The sequence below is a fragment of the Xenopus tropicalis genome, chromosome 8 (assembly GCF_000004195.4).
Source record: "Xenopus tropicalis strain Nigerian chromosome 8, UCB_Xtro_10.0, whole genome shotgun sequence".
Taxonomy (NCBI): Eukaryota; Metazoa; Chordata; class Amphibia; order Anura; family Pipidae; genus Xenopus; species Xenopus tropicalis.
In genome coordinates this window covers 21985801-22007097 of record NC_030684.2, presented here as the reverse complement: position 1 = coordinate 22007097, position 21297 = coordinate 21985801, and the positions used below count along the sequence as shown (strand labels likewise).

At 42.5% G+C, this 21297-nt stretch overlaps 1 long non-coding RNA gene across 1 annotated transcript; it reads left to right on the top strand.

The window, feature by feature from the left end:
- The first annotated feature begins 14425 nt into the window (after positions 1-14425).
- LOC101732031 lies at positions 14426-20245 on the top strand. Its single transcript, XR_208887.4, has 3 exons — positions 14426-14496; positions 17157-17265; positions 19954-20245. It is a non-coding gene; the product is annotated as an uncharacterized LOC101732031 (long non-coding RNA).
- Positions 20246-21297: the final 1052 nt, after the last annotated feature.

The window sequence follows — 21297 nt, the reverse complement described above, 5'->3', positions numbered from 1 at the left end:
TGTGTCATTGGACCTTTTATTTAAAGCCCCCACAGACAGTATGACTTGGAGCATGCTATTATTGGGGACCCTTTGACCCCCCCACCCCCCTTTCCGGAGATGCATTTGGTACTTGCAGCTGGTGCTTAAGATCTAATAGCGTGGCCTCTGCTGAAAGCACAGCTTGATCCCAAAGGGAGACTGGAATGAAAGGGTGCCAATAATGGCAGGCAAGGGACATGGCTGAATAAGAACCTTTGCATAAACTTATATGTATATTGTATGTCCATGTGTACTCACAGACTGACTATTTATGTACTGTATATTAACAAAGACCTAATATAACCATAAGTATTTGGGAGATATATATTTTAATATTAGGTATAGAGCTCAGAATGGACGCAGCTTTATTGGTGCAGCTCGGAAGGGGAAAAAAAAGCAGCAATAAGGGAGATTTACAACCCTGAGCCCTATTAACTGGGCCATCTGGATCTCCCAGCATCAGCATGAGTTATTGGAGACCAAAGGCTGATCTTCTAAATGCAGGCAGAAAGTCAGCCAGATAAATGCAAGGCACACGTGCTAAGCCTCATAGTAACATAGTAACATCGTCATATAAAGCTACATCAAAAATGTGAGACAGGCTTGCCTTCATATCAGCCAGAATGGGCCACTAATGCAGTGCAATCTTGATAGGGGGAGATGTTACAGGAATATGGGAAATGAAAGTACACACTAATATAAAGGGAGATTAGATCTTCCCATAGAGAAATGCAGCAGACCTATTTTCTGGGATGGTGGTCACATTATTGGCGTCCTTCACTTGGTTAATCGAACAGGACAGCTAAACGGCGGCGAGCGTGTTCCAACAATGTTATTGTCAATGTGCACATTGGCAGAGGAAAGATAGGCCACTAAAATTGGATATTTAGGTGTTGGGGTTCAGCTGTTAAAGGGCAAATGCAGTATGTTTTTAAGATTCCCTCCCTAGAATTCCAGTTATGATTCAGTTGCCCCCTGTTCCGATGAATAGGCCTTTATTGCAAGCAAGCACAAAGCAACTATGGTTGTCTCTTGTCCTGTAAAATACCTGCCAAGGCCAGGGCCGGTGTTAGAAATATACCAGCAAAGTAAAAGTAATAGCCGATAAATTTGTAATATCCTTAAGTTCAGCCCCTGGCCTGCCCCTTTAAGTGCCTGATCTGCCCAGATTCTAGGAGAAACCTACTCTTTTCCTCGTCCCTGAACCTCCTGGAGTCATCTAAGATGACATTGCTCCACCCCATTTTAATATCAATCTACCCCCATTGACATCAAGATTCAAGATTCAGCCTTTTTCATCAGGATTCGGATTCTGTTGAATGCAAGTGTCTGGCCAAACTGAATTCAAATCCTTAAAATCACATGACTTTTCGTCATGTGAACCAAATGCGGCGAACCCTAGCGAGAGGCAAAGCATTCGGTAAGAAAGACTTGCATGTGATTTCACATAGTGGAAGCTAATATGTGTCCATATTGGTCAACAATAGGAAAATTGTGTTGAAAAACATGACAATTATGTCCAAGTTTTACCCTTTGGGCCAGACTCAATTTAATGAGAAAGACTTTTCTCATTATTCAGTTCCAGATTTCCCCACAGTTCCAGATGCAACAGAAAAAAATGAACGCTGTTTATCCTATGAAAACATTAAAGTCAGTTGAAGTCAATGCCAACTGGAACTGAATTATGAGAAAGGTTGTTCTCCTTGAATTGAATCTTTAAACCATAAAATAATGTTTCCTCGTTGATCTGAATCTGGCCCAACATACCCCATTTAAGTTCTCAGCGGATGGGCCAAAAACCTGAATGCCTATTTACATGGTACTTCAGCCTATTGGATACTTTTTTTTACTCCAATCCCACCACAGTTTAGGCACAACCCAACATAGCCACCCCAAAGCTCACCTTACCACCAGAACCCCAACTTCTCTGCTCCACAAGTAATCTCTGCCCCTTTTGGGATTAGTACAAGTCCCATAGAGAGTAATGACTTCAGGTGCTCAGTGAAGTGTGTACTTTCAGCTACTCCGGCTCCAAAAATACAGCAATTCCAAGAAATAAAGTACCATCTCCAGACCATTGGGTCCTGTACGGCTTTACAGGACTCTTGATGCATCTTGCTCAGACGGCACTCCTTGGTGCACCCCAGTAATGATACATAAATGAGTGACCTGCATGTGGGGTATTCAGATTATTGCACCCCATACAGGTGGAGCCATAAGCAGGGGCAAGGTAAGGTGAATTGTGGGTAAAAAACAAACCACTGTGTGTCCTTTTTTTTCCACTTTGTCCCCTTTACATGAGCCTTTCTATGTTCAAAGAGAAAAAAATAACATGTCTGCGCAGGGATTCAAAATAAGACCTGGTATTTCCAGTACACAGAGGCCCAAACAGCCCCCCAATAAAGAGTGACTGTCTATGGCATCTTACAGCAGCCCCTCTGGCATTTGCCAGAACCCACAGATTGCCAGTCCAGACCTGTAGTAAACCCTAGCCAGGTTAAGGACTCCATAGACCAGGTCTGGACTTGAATACAAAATAGACCCTGGAAGTACACAGAGGCCCAAACAGCCCACCACCAGAACCCACAGATTGCCAGTCCAGACCTGTAGTAAACCCTACCCAGGTTAAGGACTCCATAGACCAGGTCTGGACTTGAATACAAAATAGACCCTGGAAGTACACAGAGGCCTAAACAGCCCCCCACCAGTCCAATAAATAGTGACTGTCTATGGCATCTTACAGCAGCCCCTCTGGCATTTGCCAGAACCCACCGATTGCCAGTCCGGGCAAATAAATATTGTGTTCTCCTTTTCTCATACTTAGGGGCAGATTAATCTAATTGTGAGATTAAAGCCCACCACAGAAAAATTCACCACTTTCTATTCATTTCCGTGGGATTTCTAAAAAGAATATTTATCAAATGGCGAACTCTACAGGGCAGATTTATCAAAATGTGAGCCTAGAGCTTAATACATATAAAGTCACCCATGTTCTGTTCATCCCTATGGGATTTTAAGCATCCCTAAGCATTTTAAGAAGCTAATAAACAGCTTAAACTTTTACACCCATTGATAAACACGCTTCTAAAAATCCTATAGGATCCAAAAACAGTGGGTGCGTTTTTCTGTGATGAGCACTAATCTCACATTTTGTTAAATCTGCCCCTACATTTTCACCCATTGGTAAACACGCTTCTAAAAATCCCATAGGAACGAATAGAGGTGAATTTTTTTATAATTTCACACTTTAATAAATCTGCCCCTTATTCTCCAAGTAGTTAAAGTGGTGCGCCTATTATTTTTCTATATTTTCGCTGACAAGTGACGGGCCCTGGAAGCCGCCTGACTGTTATTGACTTTCCGCTGCTGGCAATTAATTGCTTGTGAATGCAAATGCTTTCCTTAAAATAAATTTCAGGTCAATGTTCTGGTACGGTTTCCTTTTGTTTGCCCTACGCGCTTGCTCTCCTCCTTCCCTCTCTCCCCTCTGCCTGATACCTGCAAAGGTGCAGCAGCTAGCAGATTTTAATGAACGGAAGAAAAAAAAAAAATATGCGGCAGCCTCCCTTTCATCAGTGTATCCGTGGTAACCTCCTGCGGGGAACTGCGCTCCATAGAGCTATTGCAGGCCTCAGCAGAAAGGATTCTATTTTCTGCTGCTTCCTGTTCCTCTTTGGCACGTCGTCATAGCAACCATGTTAGCTCAAGGAGATTTGCTTCTCTCGCTGTCGTCTCTTTCGCACGGCTTCTTTCCTCCGCGCACGTCTCCGTCTCTCGCCCGCCTCTTCCAGTTTATTATGTTCCTTCAGACGCTGCAGACTTATTTTTCTGTGGCTATAGAAACACAGCCGGAGCAGCTTATCAGCGAGACCGTTAGACGGCTGATTGGAGACGGGAGCGCAATGAAATCTATGCTATTAATGGGGGAACTTATTTGCTTCTGGGGGGTGGAAAGAACATTGTGTCTTTTTCTGAGCCGCTAATAGTAAGCCCCTCTAGTGCAATAATGATTGGCAGGCCAAGCATTCAATGCTAGTGGGATGCACATAGTATGAAAAGGCAAATGTACATCAAAAGATACAACAACGCAGTGTCCTGATTGATTTTTTTTTTAAGGGAAATGCTGCTTTAACAAAAAAAAAATAGAATTTGTGTAAGAGCTTAAATCTGCCTTAGCCAGGCAGTTATTCCATGGCTCACTTTGGAGGCTTCACCTATAGGCATAAATATTGCCCACCTAAATGTAGAAAAAAAGATTCCTGCCTATATATATAATGAGGTTAGGGGCAGTGACCTAAGGGGAGGGGGTGGGAATAATGATGTAAGGTAGTTAATTGGGTGGGTGGGGTCAGGGTCTAGATAGCCAGGAGTAAGCTGGGGAAGGATCGGGGGAAGAAGTTTTGAGAACAGGTTCATTGCCGGTAAAATAGTAAAGCAGCCCCATATGTAGGATTGCCATCCGCCTAGTACTTGACCAGCCTAGCCGCTAAATGACCAGATAAGGCCGGTGTCATTATTACAAAGTAATTCTTTCCTGACCCCCTCTGCTGCCAATCACCTCATCTACTGCTGGTTTCCCTGCCCAGCCCACCCATCTCACCACCTCATTATAGCATTGCCCCACCCCCAAGTGACATCACTGCCTGCCCCCAACCCAAAGTCTGGTATTGGTACAGAAAAAAGGGGGCAAACCTAGGTAGCATGTGTAAGGGTGGCAACCCTTTCTATAAATCCCTCCCTTCCCTGAGTCTCTCTGCTGCCAATCATCCCTTATACTCAGAGGCCACCCATGTACTGCATATTTCCATGCCCAGCCCGCCCATCTCTTTGCCTTATTACATCATTGCCCCACCCCCAAGTGATATCACTGACTCGAAGGTCAGTATTAGTGCCAAGAAAAGGTGTCAACCCTTGGTATCAAGTGACTTACCAGCTAGTCCAGTTATATACTAGCCAGGTGGCTGGCTAAAAGCACCTATCACCTAAAAATTGTTTTCCCCACCGGAGGTCTCTGACCCTACATCATACACAAAAGGAGGGAGCTGGGGCGCTGTCTCATTATGTCTCAACATGACTGGAGCTCTCTATAAGATTTCCTTTGAAAAATACAGTTGGCCAGCACCAAGTTGAAGGGCAATTTACTACAGAATATAGTCATTCTCAATGAGATGCATAGTTGTTTTTAAACAGTACAAGTGCAAAGTTTGTAAATATTGACTGTATTTTGAGAACGGGGAAAAAGCTGAAATTTTGAACTCTTATTTTTCATCGGTCTATACATCTAAGGAGCCAGATAATGAAGGCTTCCCTTTTAATATGCCCAGTTCTAGTAATTTAGCTACTGACGCATGGGTCACTCGGGAGGAAATTCAAAAGAGACTTGAACATGTAAAGGTAAACAAAGGTCCAGGGCTGGATGGGATTCATCCCAGGGTATTAAATGAGCTGAGTGCTGTGATTGCCAAACCTCTTCACTTAATTTTTCAGGATTCATTGAGGTCTGGCATGGTGCCGAGAGACTGGCGGATTGCTAATGTGGTGCCGTTATTTAAAAAGGGATCCCGTTCTCAGCCTGAAAACTATAGGCCTGTTAGTCTGACATCAGTAGTAGGAAAAATTTTGGAAGGGGTAATAAGGGATAGGGTACTTGAATACATTGCAGTTCACAATACTATTAGTTTGTGCCAGCATGGTTTTATGCGTAACAGATCTTGCCAGACTAATTTAGTCGCCTTTTATGAAGAGGTGAGTAGGAACCTCGATGCTGGAATGGCAGTTGATGTCATCTACTTGGACTTTGCTAAAGCGTTTGATACAGTACCTCACAGAAGGTTAATGATCAAATTAAGGAATATTGGCCTAGAACATAATATTTGTAATTGGATAGAGAACTGGCTGAAGGATAGAGTACAAAGAGTGGTGGTAAATGGAACATTTTCTAATTGGGCCAGTGTGGTTAGTGGAGTACCGCAGGGGTCAGTCCTTGGTCCTTTGCTTTTTAACTTGTTTATTAATGACCTGGAGGAGGGCATAGAGAGTACTGTTTCTATTCTTGCTGATGACACAAAATTGTGCAAAACTATAAGTTCCATGCAGGATGCTGCTGCTTTGCAGAGCGATTTGACAAAATTAGAAAACTGGGCAGCAAACTCGAAAATGAGGTTCAATGTTGATCAGTGCAAAGTTATGCATTTTGGTAGGAATAATATAAACTATCTACTGAATGGTAGTGTGTTAGGGGTATCCTTAATGGAGAAGGATCTAGGGGTTTTTGTTGATAACAAGTTGTCTAATTCCAGGCAGTGTTATTCTGTGGCTACTAAAGGGCATTGACTCAAGGGACTAGTGGTTGTATTTATAGTATAGTATATTATATTATATATATATATATATTATATATAGTATATTTATAGTATAGTATAGTATGTGAGTGTATAGATTGGTAGGTGTGGGTTAGGTGTGCTGGGTTTACTTGGATGGGTTGAACTTGATGGACACTGGTCTTTTTTCAACCCTATATAACTATGTAACTATAAATCATACGGAGTAAAAAAAAATTTTTGCACTCACGGGGGCAGTCTTTCCTGGATCCCACTTCAAAACAAAGGAACTTCACACGCAGGCAGATTATCCATTGGAAACACACAAGGGCTGCTTCGCTGTGTGTAACTGTGTGAGTATTGGATTTCTACTTTGCTGCTTGGCAGGGGCCCCTGACAAATTAAACCAATGCAGATGGAGATTTATTTTACTGTGAGCTCCAAATGAGAAATAGTTCCAGACAGATTTAAACAAGGTACATTGATGTCAAATGTTCTGATGCCTGACTTGCTTCCTTGCTGCCTGCCAGCCAGGTCCTGTCCATATATTTCTCATTATGCATGGGCCTATCTGCTTTCTTCCTGTTAACTCACATGTCACCCAAAAATGAACCAGTGCTCTAAAGCAAAAAGACTGGGCTGGTGGGACAATGGGAACAAACCCAGTGCGCTTTGGTCCTTGCGGCCCCTACTGACCCACTCCCGCTCTCGACCAAGACCTTTAGTGCTTCTCCACCACCCCAGATCAGGGGCAAAAGTTTAAGAGCAATGCAATGTGACAAGTACGTGGGGGTAGAGAGGTATCAACTGACTGTAAATTTTAGAAGAGTGAAGAAGTTAGCGGCTGGGGTGGCATCCCAGTCTGACACTGGGGATTAAAATGAAGATGCTCCTCCCTTTGCTGTTAGGGTTGCCACCTTTTTTTGCTATTAATACTGGTCTTTAGGTTGGGGGCAGGCAATGATGTCACTTGGGAAGGGGAAATGGGCGGGATAGGCAGGGGAATGGATGGATAGGGTGGGGAAATGGGCGGGGCAGAGACTGGCCTTTATATAAAAGGAGGTGATCTGCTGTGGAAAGAGTGAGGGAATTATAGGTAGGGCTGCCACCCTTAAATATTGACCAGCATATATATTGGAGGTAAATTTGTAATACTGGCACTGGCCCTAACTGGTAATTTGCTAACTAGGTCGGTCAAATATTGACTGGGTGGCACCCCTATTTGCTGTTATAACAGTCCCTACTCTTTTAGGAAGGTTCTCACTAGATGTTGGAACAGTGGTGCTGGGATTTGCTTTCATGCATTGAGAAGGTTGAGCATGATGCTGGGGGTGAGGCCTGACTCGCAGGTGGAACCAGGCCCAGGGCCTAGGGCGGCACAAATTTAGGGGCAGCATGCCGCCCCACCGCAATGAAAATTTGACATTTTGCTCCCATATGGCGCAAATGGGGGGGCGGCCTTGGGGCGCCAGGATTTGAAATCCGGTGCTGGGTGGAACTCTAAATTATCCCACAGGGGTCCGGTTGAGTTAAAGTCACAGGTGGGTGTGCAGTCAAGTTCTTCCAGTCCCATCTCAGCAACCCATTCTGTATGGAGCCAGATCATCATTCCTCCTCTGACAAATTCTGCCTGATATGTACCAAACACAGACTTTTCCATCAAACTGCCAATAGTGAAATGCCATTTATCACTGCAGAGAAGGAGTCGGAGTCAAACGTTGGAGCCTTTTACACCAAACAAGCCGATGCACATGGTTATGTTATGTTTGTTTTCCTCTGATTCTCCATAAAACCCTGTACGTAATAGTTAAGCTGGAACCTGGAAGTAGGGCAGCTGGCACTAGTCTAACTCCTCTGTAAAGAAAATGAGCAAATGGAAGTCAACAAAAAAACACAACAAAGATGGCACCTAAAACTTCAAAATATGCTTTGCGCATGGCATGATGTAACCGCACACACACAGATGTTTACTGCATATACCCAGAATACCCAAGATGCACCCAAGGTAGGGGAAGGTGCTGGACCTGTGGTGTGTCAACACTCACACTTCCTACAAATACAGGAGTTCACACACTGACATTGCTTCGGGGCTAGGGACACATTTATAGCTATGTGCTGAGATACCTCAGGTAGGTTGTGGCTATTCCTGATTCTGTTCATGGCACATTTTGCAGCAGAGCAATTTCTTTGCTGCTGGATTATTTCCTTAGGGTTCAGTTGTGGAAAGAAACCAAAGCACTCATAAGATACCCCAGCAAATATGGCAGATCATTAAAATAATTTTCAGAGCAAAAAAAAAAAGTTGGCAGCCATTTGACGATGCTTAATGTTTTAAACAAAACGGCAACAAATCCGAAAGTAAAAATACGCCATCTAAAAGCTGTCGAGGTCATGTAGAAGCCAATGGCATCTGTCCTTTTTCAATTGGCTATTCTTTCTTTGTTTTATGGTTTTAGGGGTTTCCAGGTTTTTTTTAACTCTTTCATTTGTGCAACAAAATGTTGTTTTTTTTCTAAAAAGTGTAATAAATCACTTTAAATCACTTGGCGTTCATGGTTTTAGAGAAAGTAAATTTTTTTGTGGTTTCAAAAACCTCTAAAACCACGAAAATGGCGATGTCATGGGGGCAGGGAGTGGGAGTTTTGGGGGCTAGGGAGGGGGTGTATTGGGGTTGGGAAATGGGCATGCCAGGGGCGGAGAATTTTTGGTTCAGGTCCGTGGTGAGGTCCTGGTCATAAAGAGCAGGTCAGAGCGACTAAAAGTAAGTGCCGCAGGGGGATAAACTTGGGATAAAGGGGAAATTACAAAGTTACCGGCACTCATATTGTTGATAAATGTGTAATACTGGAAAGTACCAACCAAGTGTTTCCTGAACCCATGTGATCACAGTTTCCCTCCTCTTCCTCAATAATCACTGCTGAAATTCATAATAAGATAATGGGAAAAAAACAATGGTTTTGCACCGGGTCTAGGACCCACCGCAGTGGGTTATCTCCCATCTGCTGTGCAAATGCCTTACTGGATCCAACATGGCTGCTCTCCTAGCTATGAGGGAGATTGTTTCAATAAATTACAGTATTTTAGAGTTTCTGAATCAAATGTGAAATTTTTGATAGGGGCAGGGGACAGTACAGCATATGTAAATATATATAAGGGCCTTTTTACTTTTTGGACGTTACTGACCTTATAAAGCTGAATTTTGGCAGGTAACATAGTAACATAGTAAGTAAGGTTGAAAAAAGACACACGTCCATCAAGTTTAACCTTAATGCCTATATAACCTGCTTAACTGCTAGCTGATCCAGGTCAGGACTATGGAATACTGGTAATGCAAAAAACTACTCCAAAGAGATACTGCAGCCTGCAGGTGCTATTTGCAGTTCCCAAATTATTAGGTATTACCTATTAATGCTCAGTTGTCTCAGTTTATGTCTCCCTTGTCTTTTTAATGCGTTTTATTTAGGTTTCATTATATTATGAAATTATTACAGTTTTTCATTTTACATAAATAATTAATTATTTTATTATAATAAGTATACAGCTTTCCGTTTCAATTGCTCTTCCTTCTTTATTTTCAAGATGTCACCTCTGCTTTTTAAAAAAATTCCAATTTCCCTAAAAATTACTTCAAATCATCTTTGGGGTTTAGCAGCTGTAGCAAGTTGAATGTAACCGTGTCTACTGACAATTCCCTCAAGCAGCAAACTGTGTAAATACGGTAGATAAATATGGAGATGGCTAAGCATTCTTGGAAGTAAAGCCAATATTTGTGAACTGCCACAAGGGAAAGAAATGGCATTTCCTGTCCTGTCTGTGCTTGGACATTGTCACATCTTCATTCCAGGTGCCATTTCTGCACACAAGGTATATGTAAAAGCTGATATAACTCATTGTACTGTATGTAGAATTTATAGTCTTTGTATTTTCCCCTAAGCAGAAAGGATAGTTTATATGAGTACAGGTCTGTCCATAGTCCAACTAGTTCTGGTAGGGAAAATTCCAAGACTATAAAGAGCCTACAATAAGGTTGGGTTTGCATACCTATTAAAAATAAAAAGAGGGACATGATAAACCTATGCATGTTGGTAATGTTTTAGCCACACCCACTCATAAACCACACACCCCAAATACCACACCCATTTAACAAAAGCACACCCCTTTTACACGGTTGAAATGGCAACATCATGACCGCAGAAGCACAAGATGGACCAGCATTTCATGACACAGCTGTGGCCCCTTCATTTCATAAGAGGTATGGTGTGTGGCCCTCTGCATGTTATGTGGCAGCTAGCCATCTGCTCATATGCCCCCCAGCCATAATCAGAGCTCAGCAGATAGTTCCCCCAGTGGATGCTGTTGGTCTCCAGGAGAGTGTAAGTTGTCATCACAGTCTCCTCTCGCAGGCTTTGGGACAAATGGGATTTCACCTAACTATCCGGGACTGGGTAATGGAGACAGTTGGAAGGTATGGGTTTGGGAAAATAGGAAGCCATTTGGGCTTCCAAAGGACTTTGAGGGACAGGATATTGAGAATATTGGATGTACCCTAAGCCCTGCTTATGAAAGGAGATAATTTAATGGTGCTGGCTGATTTTTCACCAGAAATGGATTGTAGAGGTCAAACTATACCGTGTGGAATGCTACCATGGAGTGCATAACCCAATAAATATAGCGCTGCCTGTGTATGGCACACATGTTATAGTGATACTAGCTGTGCCCGCGCTCAAAATTTCTTATATTATATAGACTTATGTGTCACTTATAAAAAAACTATAAAAAAGAGTGTAGTGAAAGGAAAAAATTATATATTAAAAAAAAATGATATGATCTCACCACCTTTTTAAGTGTTCTATACCTTTAGGTCCACTAATGTGGATTAATGAGCTGCCTTCCTCCAACTAATCCCTATATCCACCACCAATTAACCAAACTGAGTTGGCGCTCGTAATAGATCCCAGGTACACAATTCTCTTTGTAAAAATTGAGATTATACTTTATTATACACAGTCAATACACAGATAAAAAAGAGGGGGAAAAAACATCCTATATATTCATCATTTCCCACCCCAAAGTTAAACACGTTAGAACTAAATTAGCTAAAATTCAGAGAAGTTCATTAGCAGGCAATACATCAATTCCAAAAAAGGTATGTAGGATAATTTTTCAGATAAAATTACACTTAATGATAACAAATAATACGAGTAGCTTAAAATAATTCATATGTTGTGATTATATATACAATTCATTCTATAAGGAGCACTATTCATATTGGTATCCTGTAACATGATTACAATTTAAGATTTAGTATACTGGGATGCGGTCCCCATATCATTAGAAAAAGTTCATTAAATTTGCAAATAATACTAACTAATGTTTAAATTGGTACCTAGAAAACGTTTAAGAAAGACCAAAAATCTCCCGCAGTGATAAACCTTATGTATAGTCAAACCAATCGAGTGGAACACACTTATTTGGCAGATTCACGGGAGCGGAGGTGGACACTCAATGGGGCCTTATACCTATCACCTAACCAATGATAGGCAGTAAGGACAGGGCTGCCCTGCATACTAATTTTTTTTATCTGCTGAGAGATGCAGCCAGACCCTGGACAAAAGGAATTTTTGATTGAGGTCTAAAGGTGACACACTATAAGATGAGCTCATTTGGTGACCTCCCCAAACAAGTAGGTCTTTCCCCCCATATGCCACCTAAGGTGGAAAATATTGGGTTAATCCAATTGCTTGGCCTTAGGGCCCTTGGATTACAACAACAGGAATAGGAGCTATCAGATCAAGGACCACATCAGTGAGCCCATGCGCTCTTTGGTCTGAACAGAAAATCAAACCTGCCTGACATCTGGCTGTTTTTGGGACAGATATTGGTTGGGCAGGCCCTTCAGAGGGCCCCATACATGAGCAGATAAGATGCCGAATTAAGGTCCCCATACACGGGCTGATTCTAGCTGCCGATATTTTTCCCTTAGACCGATTCGGCAGCTAATCGGCCCGTGTATGGGCACTACTGAAATTGGGCAGGCCCTGGGGCCAAACGATCGAATTAGCATGGATTCTCCCGATATCGCCCACCCATAGGTGAGGGATATTGGGAGAAGATCCGCTCGCTTGGCGACATCACCAAGCGAGCGGATCTGAAGGTATATGGGCACCTTTAGTCTGAAGGGCCCTAATTGACAGCTTAAATCTGCCCATGTATGGCCACCTTAACTCCTTAACCAAAGTATCTCAGTTCATTATGCCATGGCTAGAAGCTGCACAGGGATGAGATGGGAGCCTGGCAAATGTAGCTAAGCCATCAGTATGCCTCCCTAGTCCATCGCTTAGTCGTTTTTTCATTGCATTTTGCTGCAAATGAATCTGAAAGTCAGAACTAATACAGCAGGTGGTTTGGGAGAACTCCAAGTAAAATATAGTCACAATGCTACTGGTCTGAGCAAAATGACTGTATACGCGCAACATATTGAACTTTCTTCTGTGATGAAAGATAATTGTTGCAAAGAAAAGAACCAAAAAATAAATGTCTATGAAAATCATTTGTAGATAAATTTGTAGGATGAATATAAGATATAAAACTAATTAGGAAACCTGGTAGTAATGGGCCTGTCTGCTTTCTATTTTGATTGGAGCTCAGGGTAGGGTTGTCACCTGTCTGGTTTTCAGTAGAGCTGTTGGAATAACGGGCAGGATTCTCCAAGAATGACACAGTGACTGGCTAATCACCGATCGCCGTGTTATAGCCCCGCCTCTGTGATGACGCAGCTTGCCCCCCTGATATCACGCCCCACCTCCCTACCCAGAGTTCCTGGGAGGGAGAGGTCGCAACACTAGCTCGGGGTCACCCAAAAAAGGGGTCAGTGGTGTGAATAACTTTGGTTCCCTAATGTGACAAGTCAGGCAAAGTCACAGTGCAGTCAGGCAATTGGTACTGCACGGTCAGGCACAGTCACCAGCAGGGCCGCCATCAGAAATCACGGGGCCCCTCACAACAACATTTTCTGGGCCCTGTGGCCCCACATGGCCCCTTGCCCAATGGCCAATCCCATACACAGTCCCCCCCATACTCTATGCTGGCCAGGACCCCCATCCACAGTGCCCCCCTAATTATGCTGGCCAGAGCCCCATCCACAGTGCCTCCCATACAGAGTGTCTCCCATACACCTCCTCCGTTGGCTTCTTCGGGCTCCTCCAGCGACTTCGGGCTCCTCAGACAAGAAACTTCCTGAACGACACCTCTTCACTTGTGTCTCCAGACGAAAGGAGACAGGCCCTTTAAAAGGTGCATACTGACGTCACACGTACCCACGGAGCGTGACAAATCGGAATATTTATGACAGGGCCCGTAATATATTAAAAGTCAATATCGCCTGTCATATCAGCATAGTATTTCCCTGGCAACATTTGGCTTGGTGTCCACAAGACACCCTTAATTAATCCAATACACACTATCAACATCAGGCCGCAGGTTACCCTTAATTAAATACACAACAGGTGACAACCCTATATGGGGCATCAGACAATGTGGAGCCAGCCATTTGGGGCAGGAAACTGGGGCCATTGGCTTCTTTGATCTGTTGATCAAAGAGAGGCCATTGTGGACCTAAGAACTGCAGGGGGTGCAGCTATGAGAAAATATGGATTATAGAAAGGGATCCATATCTCCTTTGCTTTAAGTTCACATCCTTATAAATCATATATTGGTTATGAGGAGGCCCCATGCTTCCCAATGATACGAAACAGGGAATACCTATACCCACCAATTAGGAGGGATAGTTTCTGGGGGACTGGGACATGAGACACCCCTCATGTTTGGTATCACATTTTGATCAGCATTTTGATCACCCACATATGGGTTGAAACAAGCCCCTATTTTCATAATAATATTGGGTACTGGCAAGTACCAATATTATACGACAAGAAACTGGCATGAGAAGTGCAGCTCTCAAGAGGGGGGGTCATGTGACAAGTTCCTGGACACTCCCTCCTCATGCATATGGTAATGAGGGAGGAGCCCAGCAGGGGGATAAAAAGGGCACAGACCCAGGTACTAGTTAGCTCATTCTGGAGGGCCCAATTTATGTTGGGGGGGTGGGCTCAGAATTTCCATACTCCTTCCTCAGGAGGACGCAAAAGATAACTTGGTAACGTACATAGGGTTTCTCTGTGTTTTTATTCCCTTTTATTTTATGTACTGTTTGTATGTATATGTCTCTTTTTTTAAATGCATTGTTTACCCTTGTAACTGATTAAATTTTATATTTAATATTATGTCCTTTGGCTCTATAAAGATCCCCACATACCTTGTATAAATGCTCGGGCCTAAATGTATTAACTGCTTGGCTGTATGTGTATTGAGTAGAGGGCAAGTTCTTTGTAAATACTAATTAACTAGTTGACTGCTAGCAGGAGAGTGTGTTTGTAAATTAACCCTTTGGCTGCTAGTGTGTTTGTGGGATTAGTGGAAACTAACCCTAACTACAGTAAGAAAGCTTGTGTGATATATTTGTGCATTAGGTTTCTATCACCTGTTAATGATAGATTGTGGCAGCGAATAGTTATTTGGGGCAGTGGTGTCTAACCTGTGTGAAAGGTGACTGAGTCTAACCTGTGTGAAAGGTGACTGAGTCTAACCCCTTGTTGCCCCGTCCCCGTGTCATACACGTCTGAGAGTGGCGTGTTCCTGACATCGCCCAGGCCCCCTGTGCCACCCTGATGGTGGCCCTGGCCACCAGGGGCCACATAAAATAGCCAGAAGGGTCATATTCGGCCCGCAGGACTTGTGTTTGACATATGTGCACTAGAGAGTCCATAGGGGTCATTTACAAGTGCAAGTGCAGATGCCACTAGTGATGAGCCAAATTTTTTGTTAGGCATTGATTCGCAGTGATTTTCCACATTTTGTCATTGGTGTATTTTTTCATGAAACATCCACAAAAATTTGCTGTGGCAAAAAAATCACTGCGCTTACAAAAAAAATGGGCGCGGCATCCAAGAAATGACTCACAAACTCCGCCCCTCCCCAAAAGTGTGCATTACTGATACTTACCTAGGTGCGATAGGGGGAGGAAGGTCAGCAGGGGATCAAGTCTGGGCTGGTGGGGCCCGCCGGGTTTTTTCCCATTGTCCAATCTCACCCTGTGCACTTGAACCCCAGGGGTAAGTAAATGGCTCCTTTTGTGTATATATATATTGTGACATGCTGACTGCCTGTACACGCAATTTTGGGGGAATTAGCAATGGTAGGCAGGCAGGCATGCAGAGGATCTGGAGCATAGAGACAGGGACACCACGTCTTTAGGCAAAACACAGGGCCAATTCTTCCCAACAGAAACATAAGACAGTTCATCAACATACAGTTCAGGGTTGTGATTTGTCCCTTCTTCAGGGTTCTCACCTTCCAGGGTTAGTTCCACGCTCTGGAACACTCAGGCTTCACATTAAGCCTTGCTGAGCCCTCTCAGCACTCATCCATCTGGTCAGAACTCCCTCTGTTCCCTGCAGTGGCAGGTGGCACCCCCAGCTCCTCTGGGAGTTCCTGACACAGGCAGCCCTCCGTCAAGGTTCAATTCCAACTCCAACCACTCTGTGTAAATCATACAGCCCTTTTATTGGCTACTCACCTGCAGCCTAATCAGGCAGCTCCCTACAGCTGGCCAAATCAGAACCTTAAAGGGAGATTTACTCCAACACAGCATCACCTGCTGTAAAACCAGGTATTTTACCTGGTGCCATTTGTATTCCACCTTAAATACTGGTGGAAATACACCAAATAATGATCTTTTTCATTGCATCTCTCACAATATCTCAAATTATTTGTAACAAATATTTTATATCATGCAATTATTTATGATATGCGATTATTGCACTTTGTTTGATATTTTATAGAATCACTTAGGTCATGATATAATAAGAGATATATATATATATATTTTTTAGAATGGATATACACATGCACAAATAATGGCCACACATTGGACTATTCAAATTTGTACACAAGTAACCACATTGGTTAATTACATAATGGTCAGAGAATGGGGATTGGGCACCTAATTTCACATGCTAGGGTACACAGGTATTTAGATGTGATGTGATGCACTATTGTTTTTTATCCTTGAGAAAGGTCCTAATAAGGACCGAAACGTTGGTTTTAACAATATATCTGCAATAAAAAAAAAAAAAAATTTTGATGAAACATTGAAGGGTGTGCTGGCCACAGATGATTATTTTCTATATATATATATATATATATATATATATATATATATATATATATATATATATATATATAAAATACCATAAGCACTGATGATACCTGGGTGCCTGTGCAAAAGATAATTATACAGGCATGGGGTGACGGCACACACAGGATTTTCAAAAAAAAGGAGTCGCAGGGATGCAAAATAATAATCAGAGGTTTATTTTGACCAATGTTTCAGTTCCACACAGGAACTTGACGAAAGTTCCTGTGTGGAACTGAAACGTTGGTCAAAATAAACCTCTGATTATTATTTTGCATCCCTGCGACTCCTTTTTTTGAAAATCCTGTATGTGACGTTACCCCATGCCTGTATATATATATATATATATATATATATATATTTGGTTACGTTATATACCCGCACTGATTACCTAAAATCCCTCTGTATCTGTTAAATATAATTATAAAATGGTGGGTGGGAATAATCAGAGCAGTAAGTTATAACCTGTCCTATCAGAACATTACAAATTGCCCAAAATAACTATCACAACCTAAATGTAAATACAATTTTTAACCAAAATCCATTTGAATTTTTTGAAACAGAGGCAATGACATTTATTGGAAACTGAGGTTCCTCCCAGGATCTCACAGCAAGTCGGGAAGAAAGCAAAATGGGCAAAATTGCACAAAACAGTGACTGTCACTGGGAAAGGTATTCCAACTAATTATTGGCGATTTACATGCAAATTTGGATTTGGATTTCCCACAAGCAAACTGATGCCAATTTCTTTTTATTTAATTCAAGAAAATTAGGCACGCCTTGCATTTCCAGTATTCATGCCAATTCAAATTGTAGAGCATTCTGCATGTTTTAAAGTTCACAGAGCAACTACTATCTTAAAGGGGAAGTCAACAACATTTTCAAATGTTTAGGCCACTATTATACTTTTCCACTTACTAGGGTCCAAGTTACCCTAGAAACCAGGGAGCGGTATGAATGAAAGACTGGTATATGACTAGGAGAGGACTAAATAGAAAAATAAGTAATAAAAAGTAACAATGACAGTAAAATTGTAGCCTCACAGAGCAATAGCTTTTGGCTGCCGGGGTCAGTGACCCCCATTTGAAAGCAGCAAAAAGTATGAAAAATAAATAATGAAGACCAATTGAAAAATTGCTTAGATTTGGCCATTCTATAACATGCTAAAAGTTAACTTAAAGCTGAACCACCCATTTAATGTTCAAGATGGGACCGGGGATTCATATTTAGGTCCTTTAAACTTGATTAATCCAAAAATTGATCATGTTAGAGAACTGAGTCTGTCATATAAAGTAAGCCTCAGTTTTAAAGGATAGCTCAACATGAAGTATTCTGTGGTGTAAGATTTTAACTATATATATTAATAATAATAATAATCACCCCTCTTACTAGGGTTATGGTTCTTTTGAGAAGCAAATAATCCACACCAATAAGTGTATATTAAAATGAATATATTGAATAGCAAATCAATTGATTGTTACAATGAAAGGCTTACACCTTTTTAGCCACTGCCCCCACATACCAACTGATCAGATGGGGTTGATAAAAACCACACCTAGCCTTTGTTCATTAACCGTTGAGAAGGCTTCTCGCATACAGTAATGAGTTTTTATGGCTTCTGTAGCAGACGTACTGTCTCACCACCATCCACAGAAAAACCCTTTGATATGGAGATTTGGCTTTGGGTGTGACTTGGACAACTGGTTTATAGTAATCAGTAGAACTCCCCCATACTCAGTGTATAACACATAAATATGCATAAAGACACAAACACATACTGTATGTATATAACACTAATATTGGCACCCAAGATGAGCAATTTCTTACAGTGGGTAGCTGTATTCTAAACAACTAGCCCATTCGCTATAGCTCTATTTCGTATGGATAGTGAATGCTTTAACATCTAGCTTTAAAGGAGAAGGAAAGTCATTTTGGCATTTTACTGCCAATAGATTTGCCACATTAGTGCCACCTAGAACACTATATGTATTCTGCAGAAAGCTTTACCATACCTGAGTAAACAGCTTTAGAAGCTCCCTCTGTCTGCTTAAGATAGCAGTTGCCAGTTTAAGTAGCTTTGTGCCTGCAGTCTAGCCTTATAGCTGAGATCACACATTCCTAAGGGAGGGGGGAGGGAGTTCTTAGCGTTCTGGTGGGAGGGGAAGCAGGAGAGGGGAGAGAGGAGAGAACTGTGCAGACTGAAAGAGGAAGTCAGACACTGGAACATCATGTTTACAAAAACAGAGACAAGAAATCCTGTGTTTCTTTTGACAGAGGACTGTGAGTGTTTATGGGTGTATTTACATAGACCTTCCTGATACTTACTTAGTTTTTACCTTTCATTCTCCTTTAACATCTTGTCTGGTTGCTAGAATCTTACAGAACCTAGCAACCAGGAAGTAGTCAGAAGGCAAAGTAATAAGGATAGGGGCTGAAAAGGAAGATAAGAACTGAAGCCTGACAGATAAATCTGGTTGCTGGGGTCTGTGGGGGGGCCTGTTTTTTGCAAAAGGATTCGTACATAGGTTGGACCATCCTACATTGTATTAAAAAGGTCAGACTGGGGTGTAAGAGGACTGCCAGGGCTGCAACCCCAAGTACGATTGCTACCTGTCCCGTTTTTTTGGTAGGGCTGTCCGGTCAAAACTACCTGCCCAGTTTTCCCAGTTTGGAAAACCAGGTAGGATTCTCTAAGACTGATGCCGTAATTGGTCAATCGCCTATAGCCATGTCATAGGCCCGCCCTGTGTTGTCACGGAGAGTTGGCACCCCTAACCCCAAGGGTCCCCACACCCCTTCAGTGGCTCTCAACTGCCCGCTAACCAGCCCCTTACCCCCCATGTTTGTACCTTATACATTGGGTTGGGTCTGTGTTGGCAGGCCCAGGATGGCCAGGTCTTACCAGGTGTCCTGCTGGCCCAGCCCAACCCTATGTATTAATAATGGGACACTGCAAAGCTTTTCCCCTAGGTTTCATTCCTGCCTATACAGTGCAGTAGCCACACTTTGCTGTTGCTTATGATAAATACCCTTATGCCTGACTATTGCAGCTGCACTGACTTAGTAGGTGAGCCCTAGAGGTGCAAGAAGCAGTCAGTGCAGGGGGATGAGGGTGCAATGTCTTTAATAATGTAACAGCGCCATTCTGCAGCAGGGTTTCCCAACAATCCAGTTGTGCATTAAATATCAGTAGTACATTGGATGGCTTTGTTCTGCATTAAGACTGCTAAGAAAGTGGCATAAGCACAGAGGTAGTTAATACCCCACACTCTCTGTTTGCATGTGAGTATGAGCCTCGCCATCAGGACCTTTCCGATTTTCTGAATATTCTGATTTTCTGCTCCTTTTCCGTGGGCTTAGATATTCCCTCCTCGTACATTGCTATGCAAGAACTCCAAGAACTGATCAAAAAATACCAGACTTTTGAAAGGGCTCTGCGGTGAGGAAATACACAGGATTAACATGCAGAGCTTTAAAGCTGCCGGCCATAAATCATTTCAGAACTAAAGAGCTGCGTTAAAAGATATGGGGATGCCCGAGTAGTAACTGGTCTGATGTAGAAGAGACAGCTGTCGTCTCGGATTGGAATCCTTTAAAAGCTCACAGATCGGGCAGAGCAATTTAATGAATAATAAGAAGGATGTTTAAAATATGTGTTTAGTATTATTTTTTTGTCCATTATTTATAGAGTGCCAAATGATGGCGCTGTGCTTGGAAGGGCTCATTTACTCATAGCAGGGGCAAGTAATATGCATGGCGAACACTTGCGCCACCACGGAACCTGCACTCCAGACCTGGTGCCAGTTGGGCCTTTGACAACAAGTCGGCACGAAAGAGAAACATGTTCAAAGATACACGTTGGGGTCAAATTCATAAGAAGTTAATGAAAGAAGAATATAATAAAATCCAACCAAATATGAGGTGAATGGTAAATTATGACCTACAACCAAACCTAACCCAATCCTAGGGAACAAGGATCCACCTAGGGCAGGAAAGGTTAGTATAAAATTAACCCAAACGCACCGGTGTTATCATACAGGGGTGTGCCGGATGGGAACACACAGGGGTGCAAGATGGCAGGTCTGGCAATACCAAAAGCAGGACCCACCACCAGCCGGGGCCCACTTGAGCAACCCAACTTTGAGACCTGAACCCTCCTGACCCCTGGGTATTGCATATACATCACTAGAGGAGATCTCAAAAACTTCATTCAGAGTACCCTGGTCAGAATTTAAAAGAACCCCAGGGTTTCAAGCAACAGTGCTAACCGCTGGCCCTTAAGGACAGTCCGTTAAACTACTGTTCCACCTTTTAATCAGAAAGCAGATAATAAGAAAGCCTGAATGTTTTGTATTGTAGGCAGAAACCAGATTACCAGGATGGAAATCACAAAAATGAAGACTATTATCACAGATCAGTCCCTGTCTGATATTTGCTTGCCATAGGCCAGTTCCATACAACAAGACACTAAGTGCCCCAAGGTATGAGTGGGCTTCACCTATCTCACCTATCAAAAGCTTTAGGGCCATTCCTACCCTGACTTGCAAGATTCTTCCCTGTTTTGACAAATGAAAAACACGTTTGGCACTGAGATATTTGGTTCAAGAATTGTTTAACTAACAAAAGATTTTAGGAAGCACAGAGGTGACTTTACTACAGGGGGATTGGGAGGATGTGGGTGGAAGGCTGAGGACAGTTGACTAC